The sequence below is a fragment of the Peromyscus eremicus genome, chromosome 8a (assembly GCF_949786415.1).
Source record: "Peromyscus eremicus chromosome 8a, PerEre_H2_v1, whole genome shotgun sequence".
In the NCBI taxonomy this organism is placed as follows: Eukaryota; Metazoa; Chordata; class Mammalia; order Rodentia; family Cricetidae; genus Peromyscus; species Peromyscus eremicus.
In genome coordinates this window covers 36,436,015-36,456,912 of record NC_081423.1, presented here as the reverse complement: position 1 = coordinate 36,456,912, position 20,898 = coordinate 36,436,015, and the positions used below count along the sequence as shown (strand labels likewise).

The 20,898-nt window shown below is 42.9% G+C and overlaps 1 protein-coding gene and 1 pseudogene across 1 annotated transcript in view; one reads left to right on the top strand and one right to left on the bottom strand.

The window, feature by feature from the left end:
• The window catches only part of Aff4 (ALF transcription elongation factor 4), a 70,764-nt gene extending 54,386 nt beyond the window's left edge, over positions 1–16,378 (bottom strand). Inside the window, exon 1 of the mRNA XM_059270541.1 lies at positions 16,296–16,378. The gene's annotated coding sequence lies outside the window, so the exon portion shown is untranslated. The remainder of the gene's footprint in view (positions 1–16,295) is intronic.
• On the top strand, positions 12,392–12,698 carry LOC131916965 (small nuclear ribonucleoprotein G-like; annotated as a pseudogene).
• Positions 16,379–20,898: the final 4,520 nt, after the last annotated feature.

The window sequence follows — 20,898 nt, the reverse complement described above, 5'->3', positions numbered from 1 at the left end:
GACCACACCTTTAATCCCAGCACTCGGGAGACAGAGGCAGGTGGATCTCTGTGAGTTTGAGGACAGCCTGGTCTACAGAGGGAGTTCCAGGACAGCCAGGGCTACACAGAGAAACCCTGTCTTAAAAAGCCATTAAAAAAAAAAAAAGAAAAGAAAAGAAAGAAAAAAGATATACTGTTGTAGTTTATCTAGTTTCCCTAGTGCCTAGCACTCTATAGAACGGTACAAATTGTTTGAATCTTCCTCTAATTAACATCAAAAGCATTTGAAGAATAAAACAAAAAAAAAACATCCTTTAGCACATTTGCACAAATTAATAGATGTTATTGTATTAACAATCAAGTCAGTTATGCTTCTTGAATTATGGTACTGCCAAAATACCAAGCTATTTAGAGCCTAAAGGGCATATTAACTCCCAATGTCCTAAATTCAAATCCTGAAAGATGAGCCTGGGATGGAAATCATAATTAGAGTGCATGTTCATCATGTTTAAGCTTGGAATTTCATCCCCATCACCAAAAACAAAAACCCTAAAAGTTCAGAAAACATAAAAAATATGACTTAATGTTATACATTAAACAGCATTATAATTCAAAAACTATGAAAAGAAAAAAACACCTGTTTTTCTTTGTAAAGAAAGGAATTATTATCATCTTACAAGAGAATCCTTGGTTCTATCATTTGTCACCTCTTCCTCTGTCCTCATCTTACTGATGATGGGTTTTAGGCCAATGAACACCTGAAAGTCATTCAGTTTCCCAAACACTTCCACTTAAACTTAAAACTATCAGAAACAACTGTGGTCTTATATCACTGAAATATTCTAATGCTATTCAAGAAATAAAAGTCATAAAGAGAACATATATTACAATCTCCCAGGATTTGATATAACTCATATAAACCAACTGGATCTAATGGTTACTAAACAACACTTCAACAAAAGAATACACATTCCTAGCACATGCCTTTAATCCCAGCACTTGGGAGGCAGAAGCAGGTGGATCTCTGAGTTCAAGGCCAGGCTAGTCTACAGAGTTCCAGGACAGCCAGGGCTACACAGAGAAACCCTGCATTGAAATACAAAAAGAAAAAGAAAAGAAAGTTCAAGGGAAATAAGGAAATCCTATAAGCTAATGGAAACAAAAACAAAACATACCAAAACTTGTGAGGTTCAGAAACATCAACTTTAAAAAAGAAAGGATTTGCCAGGCAGTGGTGGTGGTTCATATCTTTAATCCCAGAACTCAGGAGGCAGAGCCAGGCAGATCTCTGTGAGTTCACCCAGCCTGGACTACAGAGCGAGATCCAGGATAGGAACCAAAACTACACAGAGAAACCCTGTCTTGAAAAACCAAGAAAATAAAAAAAAAAAAGAAAGAAAGAAAGGATTTGAGGCTGGAAAGATGGTTTAGTAGTTAAGAGTACTTACTACTCTTGCAGGGAACAGAGTTAAATTCCCAGCACACACATCTGACAGCTCACAACCCCCATAACTCCATTTCCAGGGACTATGATGCCCTCTTCTGGCCTCTGTAGGCACTGCACACATGTAGTGAACTTAAATATACACACTCAGGTACACATGTACATACATAAAAAATTTTTTTAATTTAAAAAAAGAAAAAGAATTTAAACTGGGCATGATGTAATCCAGCTCAGGACTTTAAAAAAAAATAAAAACAGAAAACAGTTATGTGTCTTAGTCACTTTTCTAATGCTGTGAAGAGACACCATTACCAAGAAAACTTACAAAAGAAAGCATTTATGAGTTCATGGTTCCAGAAGGTTAGAGTCCATCAGGTGGGAAGCATGGCAGCAGGAACGCAGGCTCAGGCTGAGGAAGAGGCTGAGAGCTTATATCTCTATCCACAAGTCGGAGGCAGAGTGCTAACTGGAAATGGCTTGGGCATTTGAATCCTCAGACTGCCCACAGTGACACAACTCCTCCAATAAGGCCATACATCCTGATCCTTTCCAAACAGTTCCACTAACTGGGGACCAAACATTTAAATATGTGAGCCTATGGGGACCATTCTCATTCAAATCACCACAGTGTTGATAAAGATATAGAGGAACTAGTGTTCCTTGTGTACTGCTGTGCTAACACACAAATGGAGCAGCCACTATGGAAAAAAAAAATGTTGAGAGATCCCTCAAAACCTTTAGCATAGGTCTGGAGAGATGGCTCAACCATTAAAAGCACTAGCTGATCTTCCAGAGGACCCAGGTTCAATTCCCAGCACCCACATGGCAGCTCACAACTGTCTGTAAATTCAGTCCCAATCCCTTTTCTTGCCTCTGCAGGCAATGCATACACATGATGCACATACATTCAGGCCAACACATAAAAGTAAATAGAATCTAAAAAACAAAAAACCAAAACTTTAATATGGGAGGTAATAAAGATACCTCAATGTTTAAGAGCACTTAACTGCTCTTGCAGAGGACTCAGGTTCAGGTCTCAGAACTCATATGATAGATCACAACCAGTCCTAACTCCAAGTCCACAAGATCCAATCTCTCTTCTGACCTCCACAGACATGAGGCACACATTGTGGTACATATACATACATGCAGGTAAAACACTCATACACATAAAAATAAATAGATTTTTTAAAAATTTAAAAACTGGCAGGCAGGAGAGAACTGTCCATTTACAAGAGAATTACCAAATGATGCAGTAATTTTACTTCTAGGTATACACTCTAAAAAATGAAAAGTAGGAACTCAGATCCTTGAACACCAACATTCATAGAAGCATCATTCACAACAGTCCAAAGATGGAAGCAAGGTGTTCATCAGCAGACTAATGGATAAGCAAACCATGGTATATAAATATAATGAAATGCTCTTCAGCCATGAAAGTAAATGAAATTCTGCTACATACTACAACAAAGATGATCTCTGAAAACATTAGGCTGTGTGAAATAAGCCAGACTCTGAAGGTCACATATTATATAATTGCAATTAATATGAGATACCCAGAATGAACAAATTCATAGAAACCAGAAGACTAGAGGTAAGAACAATGGGAAAATGCCATTTAAAAAAAATTATCTATTTTTATCTTATGTTCACTGGTGTTTTGCCTGCAGGTATGTCTGTGTGAGGGTATCAGATCTTAGAGTTACGGACAGTTGTGAGCTGCCATGTGGGTGCTGGGAATTGAATCTGAGTCCTCTGGAAAAGTAGTCAGTGTCATCTCTCCAGCCTCAGGAAAACACCATTTTATAGTCTGTCAAAATTTTTGTTTGGGATGATGAAAAAGTTCTGGAAAAGGATAGTGTTGGTGGTTGCACAATACTGTAAATATACCATGAATTTATGTATACATAAAATGACTAAAATAATAAAATTTTTATGCTATGTGTGTTTTGCCATAATTAAGAAAAATCCAACAGGGGTAACTATGATCCAAATACTTTGTGTACATGTATGAAACTACCAGAGAATAAATTTTCAAAATTACTTATATTTTTATGTGTATATGTTTATGGTTGTATGAGCTTATGTGCCCACATACATGCAGGATGCATGTACAGCAGATGAGGGCATTGGATTCCCTGGAACTAGAATTACAGATGGTTGAGAGATGCCATATGAGTGCTGGGAACTAAGCCTGGGTCCTCTGGAAGAGTAGCCAGTGCTCTTAATCTCTGACCTATCACTGTAGCCCCCAAAATAATTTTTCAACTGAAAATAACCCAAGAAGCATACAGTAAAAATAAAATTCAAAATATTCATTCCCAATGAATCAGAAATAATCTATTTTTTATAAATAATGACATTAATTTTACAATTTAAAAATTTTTTAAGTTAATTTTTTTCAATAGTTTAAAATAAAATATCCTGGGCAATGCAGGGTGGTACCAGCTTAATCTCAGCGCTTGGGAGGCAGAAGCAGGTGGAGCTCTGTGAGTTTAGCAAATGTAGTTCCAGGACAGCTGGAGTTACATAGAGAGACCCTGCCTCAACATAAATAATAAATAAATAAACAAACAAACAAACAAATAAAATGTTACTTAACATGCCCCTTTCAAGTAAAACTCAGAATCTGTTATGCCTCTACCCTCATTACTACCTTATAACAATATTCCTACTGAAACTAGGACGATTTAACTACCAGATTATTGATGGTTTAAACTCCAAAAGTCAAAAGGAGACTTGAGCTGATATTTCAATTAATTCCAAACAATCGCTGCTCCACTCTAACTTCACCGCAGCGCCCACGTTAAAGCACAAAGCCTCATGGACTCAGAAACCCCTCTTGGCCTCATTTGTAGGGTTTTCCTACCCAGGAGAACTTGTGAAGAGGTTGCTTCCTACCGGGGAAGGAAACAAAGACTGCACACCTGGAGATCAAAGCCAAACTAACAAAACACCAGGTCCCAAGACAGTGGTTTATACAGGAGGGCTCTTGTCCAAAAGGCAGTGCGGAGAAGATGGAGTTTATCGTTTGTTTTATTTTCTCAGTGCCAGGGATCTAACCTAGTGCTTCAGTCGTGCTAACTAAGCCAAGAATCCACAACTGAGCTGTCCCACTAGTCTCTCATCTTCAGATGTAAAATGCAGTAAAAATTATAAGAACAAAGATAAGGATTCCATAGCATTTTTGCTGTTACATGTGTTGTACTTCTTTGTGGGAATATATGCCTGTGTGCTTGTGGAGGTCAGAGGTCAATTTTGGGTATCTTCCTCAACCACTTTCACCTTGTTTTTTTGAGCCAGGGTCTCTCACTGAACAGAGGAGCTCCAGAGATCTGCTCCTCTCCTCCTTCCCCAATCCTGGTGAACTTTTCTCACTGAGTTATCTCCTTAGCCTGTCATTTTTATTTTCTTAATCAAAAGTAACTTTCTTTTCTTTTTCTTTCTTTCTTTCTCCCCCCCCTCCCCCCCCCCCAAAAAAAAGTCAAGAACTCATGAAGTCCAGGCTGTGCTCAAAATGGCTATGGAGCTCATGATGACCTTGAAATCCTGATCCTCTTGACTCCACTTCTCAAGTGCTGGGAAAACAGATTTATACCACCATGCCTAGCTCTTAATCAAATTTCTATGGGTCATCTCAAATGTCTATTATCCTGTCTCATAAATAATTCTCATCCAGGTTTTCAAAGCTTCCTAAAAGTTGTAGTCTTTTTCTTTCCTATTTCAAAAAGTATCCCATTGAGTCCTGTGACTTTCCCTGATCCTAACTTATTCCACAAATGACTTTTTCTTATGGGACATGGATTGAGAAACAGAATATTAAAAATAAAAGACAGGGGCCAGGTGTGGTGTTGAACACCTTTAATACCAGCACTCAGGAGGCAGAGGCAGGCAGATCTCAAAGTTCCAGGCTAGCCTGGTCTACAGAACCAGTTCCAGGAAGGCCAGGTCTACATAGAGAAACCTTTATCTTGAAAAAAAAATTAAAACTTTAACTTCTTATCACCTAGCTAACAATTCTCTGAACCTATTCTCTTCTTTCCTCCTAGTTACAAAAGGAAAAATATAGTTCTTCCTATCAAAGAACAATCTCCCCCAATTTGCTATCTTCTGGATCTTCACCAGTTCCTGCCATCTCTGAAGCAACTTAAACTTCTTTCTCAATAATGAACCCTTTTAATTCTACCCATCAGCATTTAAATATATTTTTCTTTTTTAAAAGATCAGGGTAATGCATCATGTTGGTACACACCTTTAATCTGACCACTGGAAAGGCAGAGCAAGCAAAACTCAATGAGTTCAAGGCCAGCCTGGTTTATACAGAGAACTCCAGTTCAGCCAGGGCTACATAGGATTTTGTCTCAAAAGGATATAAGCCAAAACAAAACAAAAAGTTGTCTCATTTGAGACTACTGTAACACATATATACCTGTAGTTCCTTGGGAGGTAAAAGCAGGAGGATCAAATTCTAAACCAGCTAGAGCTATATAGTGAGATCTTGGCTCACATCGAGAAAGTCTGCCAGATGGTAATGGTTCATACCTTTAATCCCAGCACTCCCAGAGGCAGAGCCAGAGGATCTATATGAGTCCAAGCCCAGCCTGGTCTACAGAGGGAGGTCCAGGACAGCCAGGGCTACACCATGAAACTCTGTCTCGAAAAACAAAAACAAAACAAAAGTTTATGAGTTTGAAAATAACCTACATACATTCAGATCCATGTCTGTACTCAGACTATTCCCTTTTTTTTGGGGGGGGGGGCGCTCGAGAGTCAAGACAGGGTTTCTCTGTGTAGCCCTGGCTGTCTTGGAACTCTGTAGACCTCGAACTCAGAGATCTGCCTGCCTCTGCCTCCTTAGTGCTGGGATTAAGGGTGTGCACCACCACCACCTGGCCAGACTTTTCCCTTTACCCAGATGAATGTCCTTCATTCTGCCAGTTTCTAATATATCTACCACAAACCTACTTCCTTTAAGAAACTTCCAAGACTTCTGTGTCACTAAAATCACTTAATTCCCAAAGCATTTCTTTGTATTTCATTTGGCACTTAGCATTTCCCTCCATTACAGTTACTGTATTTACTAGTACTCCATTTCCTTAGCAGGAATCCACTCCCATATCACAAGCTCTGGAGAACAAGTAACATTGCTGTTATTTTAATTTCTACTTTCTTCCCTCCAATGCTTAACTCAGTGACTAGCATACAGAAATTCAAACAAACTGTGATTTTTATAAAGGTTACAACTGGAGTGTTACTTCCTCAAGGCTAAGTATGTCAGGAGTACCACTAAAGGCTGGGTTTAAGAATATCATGTTGGGCTGGAGAGATGGCTCAGTGGTTGGGAGCAGTGGCTGCTCTTCTGGTAGACCCAGATTCAATTCCCAGCACACACATGGCAGCTCACAGCTGTCCCATTTCCAAGGGAAAAAAGACTATTGGGCTGTCTCTCTCCAGTTCATTTAAAAAAAAAAAAAAAAAAAAAAAAAAAAAAAAGAATACCATGTCACTCTTCTTTTCTATCCACAGATAACTTCCCATTTCCTAAGAGCTGGGCTATATTTGATAAAAGTGAGAAGGTAAATCCTTTTCTTATAATTGTTATTATCCAATAAAAGCATTAACAATAGCACTATGCAAACTTTGTTTTTAAGGCAACTGTTCTCAAAGTTTACACCTAATAGAAAACCAGCATCTATACACACACAAAAAGATTACATGTACAACTAGGTAAGATGGCACACACTTGTAATCCTAACACTCAGGAAGCAGAGGCAGGACAATCAACTAAAAGTTCAAAACCAGCCTACGCTATGTTTAAAAAAAAGGACACAAATGATAAATTTTTACTTTTATTCAACTCCCCCATGCTTGCTGGGCGTGGTGGTACATGTCTTTAATCTCAGTCTGGCCTCTATAGTGAGTTCCAGGAAAGCTAGGGCTATGTAGAGAGATCCTGTCTCAAAAAAGGAAATGAAAGAAAAAAGCAACAACCATGTAAAATAAAATCATGTTCTCAAATATTCACCAAATACAAGTAAATTCTGCCTCTTCAAGGTACCTGAATATATATATATATATATACATATATATGCATGCATACACACATACATACATAGATTGATAGATGTGGATTGTTTGTTTGAAATAGGGTCTTATGTAGTCCAAGCTGGCTTCAAACTAGATTTGTAGTTAAGGATGACCTTGAATTTCTGATCCTCCTGCCTTCACCTCTCAAACTGTGGGAGTGCTAGGATTACAGACATTCACCACCAAGCCTGGTTTATGTGCTGCTGAAGTGATAGCTAAGCACTCTACCAATTCAGCCACATCCCCAGCCCTAGACCTGAAAATATAAACTAGTGTTAATCCCATACTTCATTCAATGACTACTATATAGTATATAGTGTATATACTAGGCCACACACTATACTAGATTAAGGATTTAAAAACTAAAAATACCTTTCATCTTTAAGATTTTTGTTGCAGTTTACCTAACTAGAGGCAGGAGGAAAGAAGAGAGTTATATGAGTTGTAGGCAAAGAACCTGAGCAACAGCCATAAAGAAGAGGGAGGAAAGGCATACCTCGGGAAAGGATGTGGACCATGTGTAGTTGGAAAATAAGTTTGGGGAGCAGACATGCAAAACAAAGACATGAATGACAACATTCAGGGCCTGAATTGACCTGTAAGTTTGTCTCTCAAATCTTACAGATAGATACTATTTCAGTGCAAATGAAATAGCCCAGAGTCTAAGTAATGACTTCAGTGATTTTTTTTAAATAGTATGCACATTCAAATAGCCATAAATTCATCATTACAGTTTATATAAATGTAAAACTCAAATCAAATCCAAGTTTAAAGTAACAATGTAACAAATGATGTTTCACAAAAAAAAAAACTAGACTGACATTTAAGTATGGAAATATGTACCTTTAGGACTGATTTGTTGTTCCTTTTGTTTTTTAATTTTTGAGACAGGGTCTTTAGCCTTGGATGTCCTAGAATTCACTTTGTAGACCAGGCTGGTCTTGAACTAACAAATCCACCTGGCTCGGCCTCCTGAATGCTGTGATGAAGTGTATGTACCACTACACCCAGCCTTAAATTTTACTTTTATTATTTTGCAGTGCTTGGTTTGGGATAGGAAAGTGATCTATCATTGAGCCACATTCCCAGCCCTAGGTTCCATACCTTGGTAATTTGATTTCAATAATACTAATATATAACATGCATTAAATGTTAAATTAAACAAGTTTAATAATTGTAAGCCTTAGCCAGGCATGGTAGCGTATACCGTCGTTAATCCCAGCACTCCAAAGGCAGAAGCAGGCAGATCTCTGTGAGTTCAAGGCCAGCCTGGTCTACAAAGTGAGTTCAAGGAAAGACAGGGCTGTTACAGAGAAACCCTGTCTCGGAAATATAATAATAACAGCTGTAAGCCTTTATAAACTAGTTCATGGGAATCCAATCTTATGATGCCGTATCAGCTTCTAAGGTTGTTTACTGTGGTGTTGTGACAGTCTTGCTTGTCTAGATGACCTCAAGTTTACTTTAGCCTCTCAATGTGCTGGAATCATAGGCTTACACCGCCACACCCAGCTTTAGCTGGTAATTCTTGGTCTGTTTTTCTTTTTGTTTGTTTGTTTGTTTTTTCGAGACAGGGTTTCTCTGTGTAGCTTTGCTTTTCTGGATCTTGCTCTGTAGACCAGGCTGGCCTTGAACTCACAGAGATCTGCCTGGCGCTGCCTCCTGAGTGCTGGGATTAAAGGCGTGCGCCACCACTGCCCGGCTGTTTTTTGTTCTTTTGAGACAGTTTCACATAGCTCAAACTGGCCTTAAATTGCTAATCCTTCTGACTCCATCCACTGGATAGGCATGTACCACCATGCCTGGCAAACTGGCCATTCTTAAACACTAATTTATTAAAGAGCTTCCTTCACCTGTGAATTGTGGCACTCCACTTTGTTCATTTAAGATTAAGGGCCTGGGCTGGAGAGGTGGCTCAGAGGTTAAAAGCCCTGACTGTTCTTCCAGAGGTCCTGAGTTCAATTCCCAGCAACCACATGGTGGCTCACAACCATCTGTAATAAGATTTGGTGCCCTCTTCTGTCATGCAGGTATACATGCAGGCAGAACACTGTACACATAATAAATAATTTAAAAAAAAAAAAAAAAAAAAGATTAAGGGCCTGACTGTGTTTCTAGTGTCACTTCTAAAGTTTGTAACAAACACTATGTAGAAACAAATTGTTTCAAGTTTATATCGGCTACAAAGAAGACCTACACCACATACATCAAAAACATGTCACTAAGCCGGGTGGTGGTGGTGGTGGTGGTGGTGGTGGTGTACGACTTTGATCCCAGCACTCGGGAGGCAGAGCCAGGCGGATCTCTGTGAGTTCGAGGCCAGCCTGGTCTACAGAGCAAGATCCAGGACAGGCACCAAAACTACAGAGAAACCCTGTCTTGGAAAACAAACAAACAAACAAACATGTCACTAACTGCTATGCCAGGGGTCCTTTAGACTTGTCCTACTTGCAATAAATAACACATCATAATCCAATTTTACCCAACATCTTTCCCAGCTGAAACCACTTACAAAACCATTAGTGAAACAGCACAAACACAATAAAGAACAAAATCTAAACATGCTTTAAAAAGCCCCAAAGAGTATAAGGCTTCTTCCTTCAAAGTTTTATAAAACTCATTCATGCTCAATAAGCCTTAGATGAAATGCTAATACAAACATGTAAAAATTTTGGTTTTTCATGACAGAATTTCTTTGTGCAACTAACCTGGCTGCCCTGGAAGCCCTGGAACTCACTTTGTAGACCAGACTAGCCTTGAACTCACACAATTACAAACTTTAGAAGTGACACTAGAAACACAGTCAGGCCCTTAATCTTTTTTTTTTTTTTAATTATTTATTATGTGTACAGTGTTCTGCCTGCATGTTATTATGTGTACAGTGTTCTGCCTCTGCCTCCCAAGAGCTAGGATCAAAGAGGTGTGTCACCACTGCCCAGCTGAAAATAAACTTTTAAAAACAGAAAAGAGTGTTAAGAAACAAAGACTTAACCTAACCTTGAATAGGGGTCAGATTCAAAGATGTTAAGGAAGTAGAATCTTGGATGCCAGTCAGATGTGAGTGTAAAACAGAGGGATGAGGGACAATTTATAAGAAAAAGTGATGACAGTTGTGGAATTCCTCAGGACAAAGAAAAGAGTAGAATTTGGAGATGAGTTGAACATTACGATCTGACCATCTTCTAGCCTCATCTCAACTTCAGTTTTTCTGGATTTCATCCCCAAGCAGAGCTGTACTAAAAGCAGACATGTGCAGCGTGACTCTACCCTAAGAATACAGTGGACAGCTAAGACAATGCCCAGCCCCTACTATTCAATATAAGATAGCATCATATTCAATACTACATATTATGTAAGATATCTACTACATTACATGATGTATATTATTTGTGTATACGGTATCCCAATACTGTATACACATACAAATATATCCTAAAAACAAAACTCCCAAAGGCCACTACAGTAAACCCATATATCCATTAAAGTCCATTTGATCTGCTAAAGCAAGAATCAAACTTTTTAGGGCAAGACAGTATGTTAGGTTTGGCAGTCAATAGAGTCAGTTACTCAATTCTGTCCTCAGAGCAACAAAACTCAGCCACAGACAATACATAAACAACTGGGTTGACTGGGTTCCAATACAATCTTATTTATGGACACTGACATTTGAGCTCCCTATAATATTCTCTTCCCAAATAACATTCTTTTGACTCTTTGCTACTATTTAAAAATATAAAACAAAATAAAAATACAAAAGCCATTCTTACCTCATAGGCTGCACAAAAGCAGGCAACAGGCTACACTGGGTCTACTGGCTAGAGTTTGTTGACCCTTGTACTAAAACAACATAGAACTGCCCTCACCTAAACTTTCCAGATACCCTTTCAGTGTTAATAGAAGACAAAAAAAAAAAAAAAAAAAAAAAAACATGGAAAATCTCTCAGTTGACAGAACAGAAAACCTTTACTTGGCTAATCAAAGAATTCACTCTATTTTGCAAGAAAGTCATAAACTTTTGTCATGCTCAGAAAAACAAACAAGACAGCCAGTGATGGTGCATGCCTTTGATCATAGTGCTTGGGAGGCAGAGGCAGGAGATCTCTGTGAGTTCGAAGCCAACCTGGTCCACAGCAAGTCCAGGACTGCCAGGGCTATGCAGAGAAACCCTGTCTGGAGAAAGAAGGAGAAGGAAAAGGAGGAGGAGGAGGAGGAGGAGGAGGAGGAGGAGGAGGAGAGGAAATTCAAGGCCAGCACCAGCCACACCTCCAGTTTGAGGACAACTACAGGAGACCCTCTCAAAATTTTTAAAAAATTCTGCCGGGCGGTGGTGGCGCACGCCTTTAATCCCAGCACTCGGGAGGCAGAGCCAGGCGGATCTCTGTGAGTTCGAGGCCAGCCTGGGCTACCAAGTGAGTTCCAGGAAAAGGCGCAAAGCTACACAGAGAAACCCTGTCTCAAAAAACCAAAAAAAAATAAATTTTAAAAATAAGATAACTAGGGCTGGAGAGATAGCTCAGAGGTTAAGAGCATTGACTGCTCTTCTAGAGTTCAATTCCCAGCAACCACATGGTGGCTCACAACCATCTGTAATGAGGTCTGGTGCCCTCTTCTGGCCTGCAGTCATACATGCTGTATACATAATAAATACATAATTTAAAAAAAAAATAAGATAACTACACAGAGAAACTCTGTCTCAAAAAAAAAATCTTAAAACTTAAAACATACTGGTCCACAGAAATCCCAGCATTTAAGAGATGGATGCAAGAGGATGGGAAATTTTAGACCAGGCCACCCACTCACTCATTATGCCAAGTCCGCTAAGGGGCAGCCATGAAGCCACTCTCAAACTGAAGCAGCCATGAACCCTCCCAAACTGAAGAAATTTATGGACAAGAAAGTACCATTGAAGTTAAATAGTGGCAGACATGTACAAGGACTTCTATCGGGTTTTGATCCCTTTGTGAATCTTGTAATTGAGGAGTGTTGAGATGGTGACTAGTGGGCAACAAAATAACATTGGGATGGTGGTCATTCAAGGAAACAGCATCATCACGTTAGAAGCCTTGGAAAGAGTTTCAACAACGGCTGTGCAGCCTAGGAGTACATATCCCTCCCCAAAGGGCCTGTTTGACTGTGATGTAGAATTGGGTCGTGTACATTTTCCTATGAAACTTTTTGCTAAATAAACTTTTGTGATACTCAGAAAAACAAACAAGCCGGGCAGTGATGGCGCAGTCCTTTAATCCCAGCATTAGGGAGGCAGAGGTAGGCAGATCTCTGTGAGTTCAAAGCCAGTCTGGTCTACAAAGGAAGTTCAAGGAAAGACAGGGTGGTTAGAGAAAACCTGTCTTGAGAAATCAAGGGAAGAAAGAAAGAGAGAGAGAGAGAGAGAGAGAGAGAGAGAGAGAAATTAACTAAGTCAAGGCCAGCACCAGTTTGAAGACAACTACATGAGACTCTCTCAAAATTTTTTAAAAACCTTAAAAAATAAGATAAAAAGTAATTCCAACATTAAAATACTCTAGAATATTATGGTACTAAATTTGCTTAGCTCTTCCTCTCTCTGTATGTCAGTAGCACTGAAATTCCAGTGAAAATTAATATCAAGACAAAACGGATCAGGTTGATAAGGCAAGAATTAACAACAGGAATATTGGCCAGGTAGCATTGGCATACACCTTTAGTCCGAGCAACACTTGGGAAGCAGAGGCAGGTGGATCTCAGAGTGTTCTAGGCCAGCCTGGTCCACAAAGAAGTTCCAGGACAGCCACAACTGTTACACAGAGAAACCCTGTCTCAAAAAACCAAAAAATAATTTAAAAAAATTAACAGGGATATTTATTATTGCTAATCCATGTACTAGACAGCGCATTTCTTCAAATAACCAAGATGGATACAGAGTTAAAACAGGGAGTAGGATATTGAAACAAAGGAGAAAGTTACAAAGTAACAACAGGGAAATGTAGCTAATCAGTCTTGAACCTTTAACTACAACGTATTTCACAATAACTGAGAGAGAGGCAAACACCCTCCCAGAAATGGAATCATTGTTTCAATTTATCAGGGGAAATGAAAAAGGAAACAGTAAAAATATGAGGGTTACAGAAAGCTGTGAAACCTTTATAATAAGCACCAAAGATTTTTATCTAGAATGTATGTGGAATAGAGTCAGCAAAACAAAAAACCCCAGAAGTCAGGCATAGTGGAGAATGCTTGTAATCCCGGGCAATCTGGGAGGCCAAAGGAAACAGCTACCAATCTGAGGCTTCTGGGTTCGGGTTGTGCCTTCAATACTTAAGAATATACCTCTTTGAAGCCAAGTGTAATGGCACATACCTTTAATCTCAGCACTTGGGAGGCAGAGGCAGGTGGATCTCTATGAGTTCAAGTCCAGCCTAGTCTACACAGCAAATTCCAATCCAGTCAGAAACATAAAGTGAGACCCTGTCTCAAAAACAAACAAAACAAAAAAAACTTTAATTTTTTATGAAAGGTACTACAAAGAAAGGGGAAGGTTTCATACATTTTTTTACTCCATTCTAGGCCAGTAGATAGTCAAAAAAGAAAAAAATACCTGTTAAATACTTGTTTTCTTTGTTCCTATCAGGTATACATAAAACCATGACTTCTACCTTACCACCTCAAAAAAAGGAAGATCCATAAAGTCTAGCAGTCTTCATCTTCTATAGCATTTTCTGAAGCTGATCCCCATTTTCCCCCTTTCAAATACTGCTCATTGCTTACATAACTTTAGGTTATCTGTAAAATCTTAGATCAGACAGATAAACAATTTCAACTTCAAAATGCTATCAAATTCCATCTAATTGCATAAAACATTGGAGAGGATAAAGAGAATAAACATGGTACTCATTCTAAAGACAATAGACCTTTAAGAAAAGTACACCCCACAAGTGGATTCACTATCCCAAAAGGGATACAGTAACTTGAATATAGAAGAGAATGCATAAATCTCAATGTGAGATTCTGACAAGTAGAACATTAACTGAAATAAAAATATTCTCTTCTTAGGAATTAACCACACAGCTTCACCAAAGCACCGTAGTCACCTTACACCCCCAAACTGTCCAGCTCGGTCCAAACCACACACAGCCAAGCCCATCCCAACCAACCTGTAATGATTTGGCTATCGGCTATTCTCAAGACACCCTACCTTGTCTCCACATGAAGCAAAATTTTACCTAAAGTAAAATGTACCTACTGTTCCTACTGAGCTAACAAAAATCAGCCTGCAAATGACCACAAACATGACAGCTGCTGGTATTAATTCATTTTTTAAAAAGACTACTTCTAGGTTCTCAGGAAGTTCATCATGAAAGGCAGTTAAAAACAACTTTTGGAGACTTTTTGTTTGGAGACTGAGAAATGAAGTGATGAATAAGGAACATAAACCTGAAGAAGTTGAAGAAGCCAGCTTTGTTAAAAACCAAGTGGCCACTTGCCAACACTTCTTTATGTGTATACGACCAAAGATGATGATTCTAGACTCTCTCTCGAACCACATCAGCTTCTCATCAAATCTCGAATTAAGAAGGATCTCATAAACATTTCAATTTTGAAAAGTTAAAAGGACTTCGATAAGTCAAAACAAAAGATTCTGTAAAGCTTCAGAGAATCAATATGGAAACAAAGCTTGAAGCGTTTCACGATCTGAGCCTCCCCTCTCATGCCCACAAAAAGCACACATTTTAAATGTCACACAAACAGCCTATTCACGGGCACCTAAGGCTTAGATCCCGGCACTGGAAAGGGGGCTAGCTTCAGTTTAAAATCTCAGCGGGGAAGAAAAAAAGCAGAATTCTGACTTGCAACTGACGAATCTCGGGAGAACCCTGAATCGAACTCTGCGTCCTAGTTCGAACTTCACTCACAACCATTTTCAGATCAGGACTCTCGACTCCCTGGAAAGGTGTCATCTGTGAATGAAATGGCTGAGAAGGGCACCCCCCCAACACACAGCCTGGACTCCTGTACCCCACGATCGGTTCTCAGAGAGTGGAAGCAACAGCAAAGTGGATGGAACAAAGCACTGACGTCAATTACGAGATTAACCCTGAGCACAGGCAGCTGGAGGAGAGGCCTAAACACCAATACGCAAAGCCCAGCCATCGCGATCGTCAGGTACCAGGCCCGTTCCGACTGGGAAGGAGGGTTTCTCCTATCCTAACCCAGGTCCCCAAATTTTCAGTCAAACCCCATCGACAATCAAGGACGGAAATTCCGTCCCCCCCCTTTTTTTTTTCTTTCGGTGGAGGGGAGATGGGGGAGCGGGGGTGGGGGGAGGTGCGCAGGATCGCGAGAAGGAAGGCGAGAACTAGCAGAGAGATGATAGCCAGAATCCGGGCCTATTTTTCTCTCTAAGTAGGAATGACTTGAGTCGGATGAAGCATCAGTTTTTCAAGGGATGAATCCGCCGACCGAATCCGGGAGAGGAATGGAGGAAGGGACGACGTGGGGGAGGGGGAGGGGAACGGGGAGGGGGAGGGGGGGTAGAAACGGCCAGAAGATGGTCGTCTAGAATGTTGGTTGGGAATGGGTTGGCCTTTATTTACTGATTTTTTTTTCCCTTGTTTGAAATGTATTTCTGAAAGTGGGACGAGACGACAGCGCGCAAAGCAGGATCCAGCGCGCACCCCCCTCCCCCCCGCCCGCCCGCCCCGAGGGTCTCCGCGGGCGTCCGCGGCCCGAGCCTCGCCTTCCTCGTGGCGCGGCCGCGCCTCAGTCAGACGTCAGTCAGTCAGTCGGTCTGTCAGGCGGCTTCTCACCTCCAGTCCCCGCTCCGCTAGGCCCGAACCATCTCCCGACCGCGGCGGCGGCGGCGGCGGCGGCGGCGGCGGCGGTGGCGGCGGCGGCGGCGGCGGCAGCGCCCGGCCTGCACCTTCACGGGACGAGCATTCGGGCCCGCCCAGGAGGCGGCGACCGGCTGCCAAGGGCGAGGGGCAGCGGCGGATCCCGAGGCCGCGGGTGAGCGCCGGCGGCGCACCTCACTCGGAGGACGCCGGGGTTCCGCCCCGCTCCATGACGGCCCGGCCGAGCCCGAGACGGGTGACTGAGCCGGCGGCGGCGGCGGCGGCGGCGGCGGCGGGGGCGGCGGGGGCGGCGGGGGCGGGCTGACGGGGGGCCCTGGCACCGAGATCCCCGCCCCGTCCGCTGGGGGCGGCGGCGGCGGCGGCGGCGGCGGCGGCGACTCGACTCCCGCAGCCCGCACTGTGACTGACGCAGTGGCTGCGGCCCATGTGACCGGGGCCGGGGCGGCTGCGAGAGTCACGTGACCGGGCCGCGCCCCTCCCGCAGGCCGAGCGGGGGCTGCCTGCTGGCTTGCTGGCTCGCCCGGCGTCGCCCGCGGAGTTGACGTGCGGACTGACGTGCGGGACGCCCGCCTGGGCCCCGCGGCCTAAGGGGACAGGCCGCAGCGGGTTCTGCGGGAGCGGCGCCCGCGTCAGGCCGGCCGGCCGACCGAACGATCGAACCCGGCTCCCGGCACACGCCCTCCTGCGCAGCCCGCTAGGGTGGCGCCCCGGGGCGGGGCGGGGCGGGGCGGGGCGCAGCCGGGTCGACCGGTTCTGGGGCTCAGGTGAAGGCCCGGCCCCCGGCCGCCCGAGTCCCGCAGCGCTCCGCAGGGCTGGGGAGGGAAGGGTGACGTGGATGTCCGCAGCACGTCGTCCACAGCTGCGTGTGACTTTAGTGGGGGAGGATGAGCCGGGCCCCCTGCATCATCTAAAAAAGAAAAAAAAAAAACCATCGGGAAGCCTGGCGTCGTGGCAGGCGTGTAGTTCGAGCACTCGGGCGGCCGCGGCCAGCAGGATCGCCACGAATTCGGCCTCTGTGGGCTTCTTAGTGGACTCGGGGCCGGTCTGAGCTGCTAACAAAACCCTGTCGACACAACAGGCGAGAGCGAACACACACACACACACACACACACACACACACAGCCTTTCTGAATACTCCATCACCGCTCAACATTCTGCCAGTCGGGACAAGACCTAATTTAATTGAGATCGGTGATTAGATAGAGAAGGTTTAAGGTCTCCTGGAACCCAGTAATGGTACTGCAAGAAAGGTGGCCTCTCCGTGTTGATCTGAAAAACATACAATCCTGCCATTGGTGTCACAGGTCACCTAACTTGCTTTGTTTATTTGATGGCACCTCGTGAAGATTCTCCACCACTAACACCTTGAAACGTTTCACTCGTTATTTTTAAATTAAAGTTTTCATAGTTGGTAATCTCACAATTTGGGTGTCCGATCTCAACTACACACTGAGTTCTAGGCCACGTCTCAAAAACACTAAATAGGCCTGGCCCGGTGGCACACATTTTTTTTTTTTTTTTCGAGACAGGGTTTCTCTGTGTAGCTTTGCGCCTTTCCTAGAACTCACTTGGTAGCCCAGGCTGGCCTCAAACTCACGGAGATCCGCCTATCTCTGCCTCCCGAGTGCTGAGATTAAAGGCGTGCGCCACCACCGCCCGGCTGTGGCACACACTTTTAATCCCAGCATTCTGGAGGGAGAGGTAGGAGTATCGATGTGAGTTTGAGGTCAGCCAGAACTACACGCATATCCAGCTCCAGGCCAGTCAAAGCTAGATAGTGAGACCCTGTCTCAAAAAACAAACACTAAATATATCCTAGAGTCCTTAAATTTTTATCTTTTATTTTTTGAAATAGATTTCTTTCTTGGCGGTCCTGGAACTCACTCTTTAAACCAGCCTGGCCTCAGAGATCTCCCTGCCTCTGCCTCCTGAGTGCCTGGATTAAAAAATCTGTGCCACCACTACCAGACCTGAGAAAGGTTCTTGTTCCTCAGTTAATTATCTCTGGAAACACCAGACACTGACACACCCAAAGTACCTCAAAAATGTCCCGGGCATTTCTTAATCTAATCAAGTTAACGATAAAAATTAACACAGCCTGGTGTGATGATACCCACCCAACCCTTGGGAGACAGAGTCTTACCTAGCTCAGGAGAGCCTAGAACCCACTGTGTAGCTGAGAATGGCCTTTGCCTCCCCTGTGCTGGGGTTGCAGATGTGCACTGTTATGCTTGGCTTAACAGTCCTAACATTGTTCAAAGATCTGATACTCAAGGCAGTCTTCCTAGGTGCTCCTGTAAAATGAAAAACAAGTTACATACTTCCGTTGTACAATGGAGTGGAGAAAGCATTCACATTCCAAAAGTGGGGAATAGGAAAACAGCGAGGAAAGATCAGACCAAGGCAAGACCCAAACCCAGCAGGGTAAATGTCCAGTCTTGCAGCTCCATGTTCAGTAGCTGGGGTTTGTAGTGGCACCAACTGTGTTCCAACAGGCTTGGGTAGTCTGGGGTGGGGTGTAGTGGGAAGGCTCTTGCTTAGCACACACGCGGCTCTGGGTCCAATCCCTAGCACCACAAACCCCTAGTACCTCTGCAGTATAAAAAGGAAGAGAATCCTACTATTCTGTTTTGTTTTTTTAAAGATAAAATACATGGGCCAGTGAGATGGCTTGGTGAGTAGAAGCCTGACAATATGATTTCTGTTCCAGAAGCCCTAGGTGGGAGAAGACAGAGTCCCAAGAGTCATCCTCCGGTATCTATACATGCCCTGTGGCTCCTGTAACACATGCAATAACAACACACAAATACTTGTGTTTTAGAGACAGATTCTCACTATGTGGCCCTGGCTTGCCCAGAACTCACCAGGTAGACCAGGCTGGCCTCAAACTCACAGAGATCTGCCTGCCTCTGCCTCCTGAGTCCTGGAACAAAAGGCATGCACCCCCATATTCTTCAATTCTTTAAATTTAATTATATGTATGGTATGGGGGTGTGCTTCTGTGTGGGTTAGTGCAGTGAGAGTAGCACCCCAGAGACCAGAAGAGGGTATCGGGTCCCCTGGAGTTACAGGTGGGTGTGAGATGCCCTATGTGGGTGCTGGGAACTGAACTTGGGTCCTCTGCAAGAGCAGTAAGTGCTCTTAACTACTGAGTCATTCTCCAGTCTTTACCATGCTTTTTTCTTTTCTTCTTCTTCTTCTTCTTCTTCTTCTTCTTCTTCTTCTTCTTTTCTCCTTTTTTTGTGGAGAACACTTTCAGGAGACTGGGATGTACTTCAGCTGGTAGAAGAGTGCTTGCCGCTCATGAAAATCATGGGTTCCATTCCCACACTGCACAAAGCAAGTGTGGCATTACATGCCTACAATCTTAGCACTCAGATGTGGAGGTAAAAAGATCAGGAGTTGGTTGGTTGTTTGGCTGATTGGTTTTTCAAGACAGGGTTTCCCTGTGTCGCCCCCGATGTCCTGGAACTCTGTAGACCAGCCTGGCTTCGAATTCACAGAGATCCACCTGCCTCTGCCACCCAAGTGCTAGGATTAAAGGCATGTACCACTACCGCCTGGCAAGGATCAGGAATTTAAGTTTATTTTCAGGTACAGAGTAAGTTCAGGGCCAATTTAGGGCACATGAGACACACCTTCACCTCCTCCGCCCAACAAAGCGAATTTCAGGATGAGTCAGTTCAGAGTCAAGTTAGTGAGTTCATTGAAAAAGGTTTTGTTTCTTTGAAATAGAGTCTAATACAGTCCAGGCTGGCCCTGAACGCCTAACCTCTTTGCCTCTATGTTCTCTAAGTGCTAGGATTACAATTGTATCCCACCACGCCCAGCTTTTAAGTGTTTTATCAGTGGCCACATACACAATCTTGTCAGCCTCTGAAGATACATTGTTTAAAAGGTTTCTAAGGAACTTTGTTTCTTTTAGTTAATCAGATCCTAGGCCGGTTCCTGAGGTGCTGTGGATATGGATAAAGGCTGATAAGATAAAGCTACAGACCTGGGCTGCAGAATGATTTAACCATTAAGATCACTTGCTGCTCTTTGCAGAAGACTCAGGTTTGGTTTCAAACACCCACAGGGCAGCTCACAACTGTCACTCCAGTTCCAGGGAATCTGACACCCTTTTCTGGCCTCCATGGGCACCAGGTGGGCTTGTAGTGCACAGACATACATGCAGGCAGAACATTCAATGGCAAAAAAATAAATAAAATAAAATAAAATAAAATCTAAAAAACAACAATCCATAGGTCACAGAAGTCTGAGGAATCCCTTACCATACTAGGTCACAGTTCAGAAGTGTTTTAATCATAAAGTTTGCCATCTCCATTGTGAGATTTTTAGAAAATTACAAGGTCACAACTGGGAGAGTCATAAAATTAAACTCAAACATCATATGCGATTAGGCCTTAAATATGATTACTGCTGTTTTAACCCTCTTGTGTGCCAAGGCTTGCCAAGTGCCTCCCAGCCCTCAGGAGGCAGAGGCATGAGGGTCCTATGAGTTTGAGATCAGCCTGATCTGCATAGTGAGTTCCAGGACAGCCAGGGATACAAAGTG